Source organism: Crocodylus porosus, unplaced genomic scaffold (assembly GCF_001723895.1).
Source record: "Crocodylus porosus isolate Cpor-Errol unplaced genomic scaffold, CroPor_comp1, whole genome shotgun sequence".
Lineage (NCBI taxonomy): Eukaryota > Metazoa > Chordata > Crocodylia > Crocodylidae > Crocodylus > Crocodylus porosus.
The window spans coordinates 49,647,869-49,656,424 of NW_017728886.1; the positions used below are offsets into that span (position 1 = coordinate 49,647,869).

At 48.7% G+C, this 8,556-nt stretch overlaps 1 long non-coding RNA gene across 1 annotated transcript in view; it reads right to left on the reverse strand.

Moving 5' to 3' along the window:
- The window catches only part of LOC109321125, a 20,804-nt gene extending 12,461 nt beyond the window's left edge, over window positions 1-8,343 (reverse strand). Inside the window, exons 1-2 of the long non-coding RNA XR_002103981.1 lie at window positions 8,333-8,343; window positions 3,194-3,201 (exon numbers count right to left, since the gene is read on the reverse strand). This is a non-coding gene — a long non-coding RNA (uncharacterized LOC109321125). The remainder of the gene's footprint in view (window positions 1-3,193; window positions 3,202-8,332) is intronic.
- Between the last annotated feature and the right edge of the window lie 213 nt (window positions 8,344-8,556).

Here is an 8,556-nt window from a genome sequence, read left to right on the forward strand (position 1 = left end):
AAGGCTTTTTTGAAGTCAAGATATATGACATCAATCTCTTCTCCCTTGTCCAGGTGATAGGTCGCCTGGTCATAGAAGGTAATGAGATTGGTCAAGCAAGACCTACCAGCAACAAATCCACGCTGGCTATCCCTCAGGATGTTGGCATTTGCCAGTCCATTAAGGATGGCCTCTTTAATAAACTTTCCTAAGACCTTCCCCAGGATAGAAGTCAGGATGATGGGATAGTTAGCCAGATCCACTTTCCTCCCTTTCTTGAAGATTAGGCACCACACTGGCCTTCTTCCAGTATTCGGGCATTACACCACAGCACCAGGAGTTTTCAAAGATCCATGCCAGAGGCTGGGCTATAATGCTAGCCAGCTCCTTGAGTACGCTGAGGTGTAGATCGTTATGGGATCTAATGCAATCCCACAGTCATTCCTCCTGCCATGAACATGTGGCATGGCAGGAGGCACAATTGTGTGGGTTGTGTGTTAGATCTCATTGTACTTTTATCTGCACATGTAGTCTTCAGGTCACACAAGATCATACCTACAATGTTGGTGTCGCAGATTTTGGGCTGCGGGAGAGCATTAGTAGTTTCAGTTAGTCTTTGAAGATCTAGGTGACTTTGCTGTCTCCACTTATCCTATCTGAGGAACTGAGGCACAGATAGGGCAATATTTTTAGTCTTAGGTTTTGTATATAGGTACCATTAGATCTATTTTCTCCCCAAATTTTGAAAAATCAGTTAGCAAAACAAAGAGTTAATAGTAGGTAAGTACAGTTAACTTGTACCAACAGGTTTATAATTATTAGTGCTCAAAGTACAGGTGTGTAGTTGCCTCCCTGGATTAATGCCTTTAAAAAGGAGCAAATTTCAGGTAAAACCAAAAACAAAACATCCTCAAAAACAAACTAATGTTACATTTAGATCAACTTAACTAGGATTATGCTAATGTAAATGCTGATCTGTGCAGATGTTCAGGGAGGATTCAGTCTAAATTAAAAAATGGTGGGCCTAATCTAAATTAGTTGACCTGAGAAGCTGAACTAACTTAGACTGAGAATGGGTTAGCCAAATCTAGTGAACCTCTGCCCATAGGTGACATGTAGGGGGAGTACAGAAAGGGGGCATGTGCCCCCCCAGTTGTCCTTCCCCGGCCTGGTAGTGGGGACGCCAAGTGAAGCGTGGTCTGGTGCCTCCCCCGCAATTAGTGGCAGCAGCACTAAGAGAAGCACTTGTGGCACTTCCAGTTTTGCTGCCAGTACTTCCGGCTTTGCTGCCAGTGCCACGATTGGCCACTGAGGGACCCCCTCCAGTCAGCAATTTGGTCACTTCCATCAATTACGGTGAACTCACCAGCCACCCTTCCCTCTGCCCATATTCAGAGTGCAGCCCAGGGGTTGGGAAAGCCCCTGGGTCACCTGACCCAGCCCTGGGATTTTGCTCTCCTACCCCTTGACCCTGACTGGGCTATTTTTTAATTCCCACCCCATGACCCCTTGAGAATCCTCCACCCCTGGACAGACACCCCCATCCCCAGGCATCCGCCCCAGGTGTCCACTTCTGCACTGGCCCCTGTAGACTGGCTAGCCACCCCTCCTCCCCCATCCTGCCCACCTTTCTTCCACCATGAGTTACTTGCACTGGATTCCCAGTGCAGCTCCCAGCCTCAGCAAATATCTGTACACATCAGTCCCTATCTGCAATCACACAGCTTAAAGTAAGCAGCATGACTCAACCAGGTGCAGGACCTGCCCAGGTAAGAGGTCAGGTATATATCAAGGGACCAGTTGTCTCTTAGGAAGGGGGGGTGCCCAGGGCTCCCACAGGGGGATTAAGGTGTCTCTTCACTACTGCAAGAAGCATGGGGAACAAGCAGGAGGAGCTTGCTCTCCTGCTTGCAAGTAGTAAAATCGACCTGGTTGGCCTAGTGGAGACATGGTGGGATGAAACTTTTGACTGGGCAGTAGACATAGAAGGCTATAGGTTGTTTAGAAGTGATAGGAAGGGGAAAAAAGGTGGGGGGGGGATTGTGCTCTATGTTAGGGAACATTATACCAGTTCTACCTTCCAAATGGGACCAGAGGAAGGCTTGACTGAAACTTCAAGGAGGGTGGGGGGAGAGGGATCTGGTAGTAGGGCTTTACTATAGGCCAACACATCAGGAGGAAGAGCTGGATCTGGAATTCTCCAGGCAGCTGGGGGAGGCCATGCATGCAAAGGATATTGTGGTCATGGGTGATATAAATTACCCTGACATCAACAGGTCTAGCCACTCACGAAGGTTCTTGACATGCGTACAGGACCTACACCTCGTGCAGGAGGTACTTGTCCCCACTAGGGAAAATGCCATACTGGATCTGGTGTTAGCCTCTGGGGATGACCTGGTGGGGGAGGTGCTAGTACAAGGGAGGCTAGGGGACAGTGATCATGAAATGATCCAGTTTGCTATTCAGGGAAAGGTGGGGAGGGTAACTGGCACAGCGCAAATGCTTGACTTCAGAAAAGCCAACTTCAATTGGCTCAGGGCAGTAGTCAGGGAGGCACTCGGAGCCCAGGGGGTAACTAGTGTGGGTCCAGGAAAAGTGGTCCTTCCTCAAGGAGGCTATCCTTGGGGCACAGCAGGATGCAATTCCTCTGCTCAGGAAGGCAGGAAAAGGGTCCAAGAAACCTTCATGTCTGAGTGTGGCTATCCAGGCTGGCCTGAAGGCAAAGAAAAAAGCGTACTGGCGGTGGAAGCAGGGGCCAGGGACCAAGGAGGAGTACTACACCTCCCTGACCCGAGCTTGTAGGGATTTGGTGAGGAAGGCTAAGGCAGCACTGGAGCTTAGATTAGTTTCTGGGATTAAGGATAACAAAAAGTCCTTCAAGTATATAGGTAGCAAGAAGAAGTCTTGGGGTAACATTGGACCCCTACGAGGCAGGGCAGGGCAGTTGGTGATGGATGCGCGAGAGAAGGCAGAACTCTTCAACAAGTTCTTTGCCTCCATGTTCCTGTCTGCTGACAATGGGGAGCTCTCGGGTGACAGTGTAGAGAGGCCCGGGAAGGATGCGAGTCCCCCGACTGTTAGTTAAGACCTAGTTAAGGACTACTTGGAGGGCTTAGATGTGTCCAAGTCAGTGGGCCCAGATGACCTTCGTCCGCGGGTACTGAGGGAATTGGCTGGTGTCATTGTGGAGCCATTGGCACGGCTGTTCAAGGACTCCTGGTGCTCGGGCCAAGTCCCTGAAGACTGGAAAAGGGCCAATGTGGTCCCTATTTTCAAGAAGGGGAGGAAGGATAAGCCTGGCAACTACTGGCCAGTCAGCCTCACTTCTATCCTGGGGAAGGTCTTTGAAAAAATGATCAAGGTCCACATTTGTGAGAGCCCTGCAGGGGAAGTGATGTTGAGGGGTAACCAACATGGGTTCATGCAAGGCTGATCCTGCCTGACTAACCTGGTCTCTTTCTATGACCAGGTAACAAAGAGCTTAGATGGGAAGGAGGAAGTCGATGTTATCTTCTTGGACTTCCAGAAGCCCTTCGACACAGTGTCCCACGCAATTCTGGTGGGCAAGCTGTGCATTCATCAATGCCACAGTCCCTCAGTCACATGGGTGGCAAACTGGCTCCAGAGGTGTACCCAGAGGGTGGTGGTGGACAGGTCGATGTTGACCTGGGGGGGTGTGGGCAGTGGAGTCCCCCAGGGCTCGGTCCTTGGGCTGGTGCTGTTCAACATCTTCATTAGTGACCTGGATGAGGGTGTGGAGAGCACCCTGTTCAAGTTTGCTGATGACACCAAGCTGTGGGGTAAAGTGAATACACCAGCAGGCAGGGACCGCATCTAGGCAGACCTGGATAGGTTGGAGAAGTGGGTGGATCTGAACAGGATGTGGTTCAACAAGGACAAGTGCAGGGTGCTGCACCTGGGGAGAGGGAACCAGCATTATGGTTATTGGTTAGGGGCTGACCCTCTCGGCAGCACAGAGGCAGAGAGGGATCTTGGAGTCAGGATTGACTCCAGGATGAATATGAGTTGCCAGTGCAATGAAGCAATAGGCAGAGCCAACTGCACCCTATCATGCATCAACAGGGGTATCACTAACAGGTCCAGAGAAGTCTTGCTCCCCCTCTATGCAGCACTGGTCAGGCCACAGCTGGAGTAGTGTGTCCAGTTCTGGGCACCGCACTTCAAGAAGGACGTGGAGAACCTGGAGAGGGTCCAGAGGAGAGCCACTCATATGGTTGAGGGCCTCCATGGTCAGCCCTATGAGGAGAGGCTGAGGGACCTGAATCTCTTCAGTCTCCACAAGATGAGACTGAAGGGGGATCTTGTGGCTGCCTACAACGTTATCAGGGGCCACCATCAGGGACTCAGGGAAAGTCTGCTCACCAGGGCCCCCCTTGGAGTCACCAGGAACAATGGCCACAAGCTGAGGGATGATAGGTTTAGGTTGGATATTAGGAAGTGTCCCGGGACGCAAAGATACTCACCGGCAACTCCAGAGCCCACAAACAGAGAGCAAAAGGCAAAGCCCGCGCGGCTTGTTAGCCGCTTGTTTATCCAGCTGCAGCCGGCCGGTGATGTAACTGCGGAGTGCCAGCCGGCTCAAATAAAAATGGCGGCGCATGCTGTGGGGCCGGCAGAGAGGGTGAGGAGGCTGCACCGGATGTCCCTGCAACTAAGGCAGGCAGTAACATCAGAGCAAGGGGAGAGAAACACCCAGTACGGGTGTGACAAGAAGGAAGAAAGACGCTTGGACAGCTCTGCGGGAGTGGCTGCCAGGAAGTGCCTGAATTGCCCCTCGGGAACTGTGGAGAATACCCCAGAGAGGTCCGTCTCAGGAACAAGAGACTGAGGGGAATCCTGGAGAGAGGTGCCACTGAGGGAAACACCGTCGCTGGACTGAGAGGTGACAGGGAATAGGCAGGGACTGAGTGAGGCTTAAGGCACTCAGTGCTCCAGTAAGGTGGGAGGGTGGGGGGGTCATTAAAGGGGTGGTACGCCCAAGTTGTGTGTTGGAATTTCTTTGGTTTTCTTTTGGATTTGCCTTCTCCCCGAACCCCAGGGGATACCGGAGGGCATAAAATCCTCACAGTAGGCCTAGTCAGCGTTAGGCAAGAGCCCGCTTAGGATCCGGTCAAGCTAGGGGGCAGAACAATGAACAGCTTGGCACCACTGTATAGGAGGCGTGAGGCTGGGGTGTAGGGGTGCTGGAGCCCTGAGACTGACTGCCAGGAGGAACCCCAGGGCCGACGAGCGCGCACATTGAATGACCCCAGACACTGAAACCATCAAGTTGTGACAAGTCGGAACGGGGTCAAGGAGTCGTGCGGAAACCATCAGCTCGGGCGAAGGCGCAAATACTGGAGGGGTGGGACATCAATCACCCGGGAAAGAGTGGCACGAGAACAACTAGTCGAGTCCCGGCGGCGACAGGAAGAACTACTCACTGTAAGGGTGGTCAGAGCCTTGAATAGGCTTCCCAAAGAGGCGGTGCTCTCACCTTCCCTGGAAATCTTCAAGAGGAGACTGGGTAGGCACCTGGCTGACCCCTCTCACCCCCAGTGCTCCTTCCTGCCCATGGCAGAGGGTCGGACTAGATGATCTGTCTAGGTCCTGTCATGTCTGAATTCTACCTGTCAGTTACAGTGCCGATGCCAGCAGAGCAAAAGACTATAATAACTTAGTAAGGACACAGGCCATGAAAGACCCCTCAGCACTAGTAGCCTTTATTTCTTTGCTGAGGGAAGCATTGCAGTTGGAGTTCGTTAAAAGTTTGTTCTCCATACTTAAGAAGCTTGTTATCTGTAATGGTAAGAATTGCAGGTGCCAATCACATGTTTGACCTTTTGAACCTGCTGAGGGCAGTAAAGTAGGTCAGATGAATAATGTATCTAGGTCACTGGTGTAAGAACGTAATTGGTGGTCAGTAAATAGTCACAATTGGCATGTAGTGATTGGTCACCACTGACTATAACTAAGAGCAGATTCCCGCCATTAAGCGGAGAATCCGTGCACACCAAGGAGACACAGTCAGCAGATTGGCCACCTGCAGACATCATCTTCCCGCCAACTGATCTTCATTTTGGCATACTTCGTTCCTCACCGGTTCATCTGTTCTTCTCGTCAAAGAGCTCTCGGAAGTTTGCTGATCGAAAGTGCATTATAGTTTCTCCCTGTGTATGAGCTGTTGACCAGTTCTGGGACTATTGAGTCAGGCAGCCGCACCTAGCCTCCGGGTTAGAAAGCAAGGGCTCGGCTCAGAAACCCCGTGAACCAACAGACCCCTTTAGATTGTTCTGCTTTATGCACTGTATCTGAACAAGCCAGCTATCCTGCCTACGCTGCGACCATTGGTAGCATAAGTACAATAAACCTTTCGTACAACCAATACGCTTCAAGCCGCCTGACTCCTACTCGCCGCTACTCCCCACCTGTCCGGTCATCTATCCCTTCTGTGCCAAGCCAGTCGTGCCGACCCAGGCTCGCAGGTCAAGGGTACACCGGTTACGAGGTGCAACAGGTCCCTTCCGACTCATTGATTCTATGACTGTCCAGGTGCAGAGAATGTCTTCACATACCCTAATATTTTGCATGCACCCCAACTCTGACTTATCCCTGCAAATGATGTTTGCTGCTAGAAATTGGGTATAGAAAATGGGTTAATTAGACCAAAATATTTATATGGTGTTTTTAAATGTGATGACAATTTAGTTGTTCCAAAATTGGTTACTCCTGAAAATGAGCCTGCAAATTTCATGGCTGAAGTGGTCACCTTAAAATTATGCCTTGGTAATTATTCATGGTCCTTTTTTCATATGGTGTGGTTGAAGCTGAGTGGCATTATTAAAATAAGTTTAATCCTTTTGTTGCATTCTAGTCATATAGTGAATTTTTATAACTATAACTAGTGCTGCTTTATTTGCTGTCCCAATAGAGCATGGCTGAGGAATAATAATAATATTTCACAGCATGGTTGTCTTATTTCACAAAACGTTTCATTGCATCTTTAGAGCCATCTCTTACCTAATAAGCTTTCCCGCCAATGTGCACACCCACCTAAATCAACCACAGTCAGCAGACTTGGGAGGTAAATGTTCTTAGAACAGTTTAACAAATATCTAGGCAGATAATTTTGCTTAAGAAGAACCAGCAGGAGCTGTGAAGTGGAGGATTATTATGTCTGCACCCTGTTGTTCCCAACTGTGGCTTTAATTCCCAGTTGTATAATGTGAGTTGGTAATCATAATCCTTCATAGTACAGTGGATCCTGCTGCTTCTGAAACTCTAGTAGGATATATATTACCAATAACATTTTTTAAAACCTAAATATGACATATATTAGATGCAAAGATGCTAATTTGCACCCTTCATGCTCTGTCTCAAGTAAATATTGTGGTAGCTACAAAAAACAGGAAAAATAAACCCTACATCAAAATATTGTTCATAAAGAAATTCTTAGAGAAAACACTGTTCGTATGAATTCTATGCTTCTCCAGGTGTTTGTCGTTCTCTTCCCTGATGCTCAGTATTTACATGTTTTGACATTTACTCTCATGAATTTCCAGTGGCCCTTGCAAAACAATATTGTTGCCCTATCATACAGTATTCCCAGGAGAAGACTCCCTATTTGTTTTTAAAAGCAGGTGACAGGATGATTGATGTGGTGTTGAAAAGGCATTTGAGAGATGTAGACAACTTTGTGACCTAACAAATTTAAACTCTAAGCAAACTAAAACTAGATAAGAATGGAGAAAGTGATGGGATCATCTAGCAAAATTGTGTTTGATATTTCATTATATTTGTAACTTATTTTCGGCAGTCTTAACTCTCCATGGGCACATCTACAAATTCATTAACGGATCATAATTATGGTGCATGAAGCGTAGTACCTGTAATGATGGGTACTAAACTTAATGCACCATAATTGGCGCTATCCTGCATTAGTACAAATGAACAGTCTTTTGTGATGTTAATGCACAGTAGTTTAAATTTGCTGCACGTTAGCATGGTTTTTGCCCACCACACTAATGCACAGTAGAATTAGTCTACTTTGCTCAAAGGATCTCATGTAGACATGCCCCACACGTATTCATTACATCAAAATACCAAACGTTTGATGTAACATCAGCAGTTATTGAAGACTAAACACCATGCCAAAAAACAGGTGGAAAATGTACACTTGAACTAGGAAAGTATAGTACCAGTTAGATCATGAACTGTTCCTCTTTCATATCTATGTGGCTTCCGCTAACTGTTTTGGCTCAAACCGGTAATGTCTGTCCCAGACCCCTTGCTGGTTTAAGATAAACCAGCATCCCGGCATGCTTTCTAGGCTGGGTGGGACTCTCTGCTCTACAGCAGGGCTGGCCCTTCCCCTCTGCTCTCTAGCCAGAGCAGGGACCAGCCCTAGCAGTGATGCCAGCAGGCATGACCCCATTAAGGCAAAGTGGGCAGGGAGGGGATTAATTCTTCCCTCCTTTCCTTCTTCCCCCACTGCAGCTGGGGTCTGCCTGTCTGCCAGGGAGCAGAGGGGAGGGGGCTGCAGCTGTAGTCTCTGAAGCTGTCAGACAGTGGCTGCAG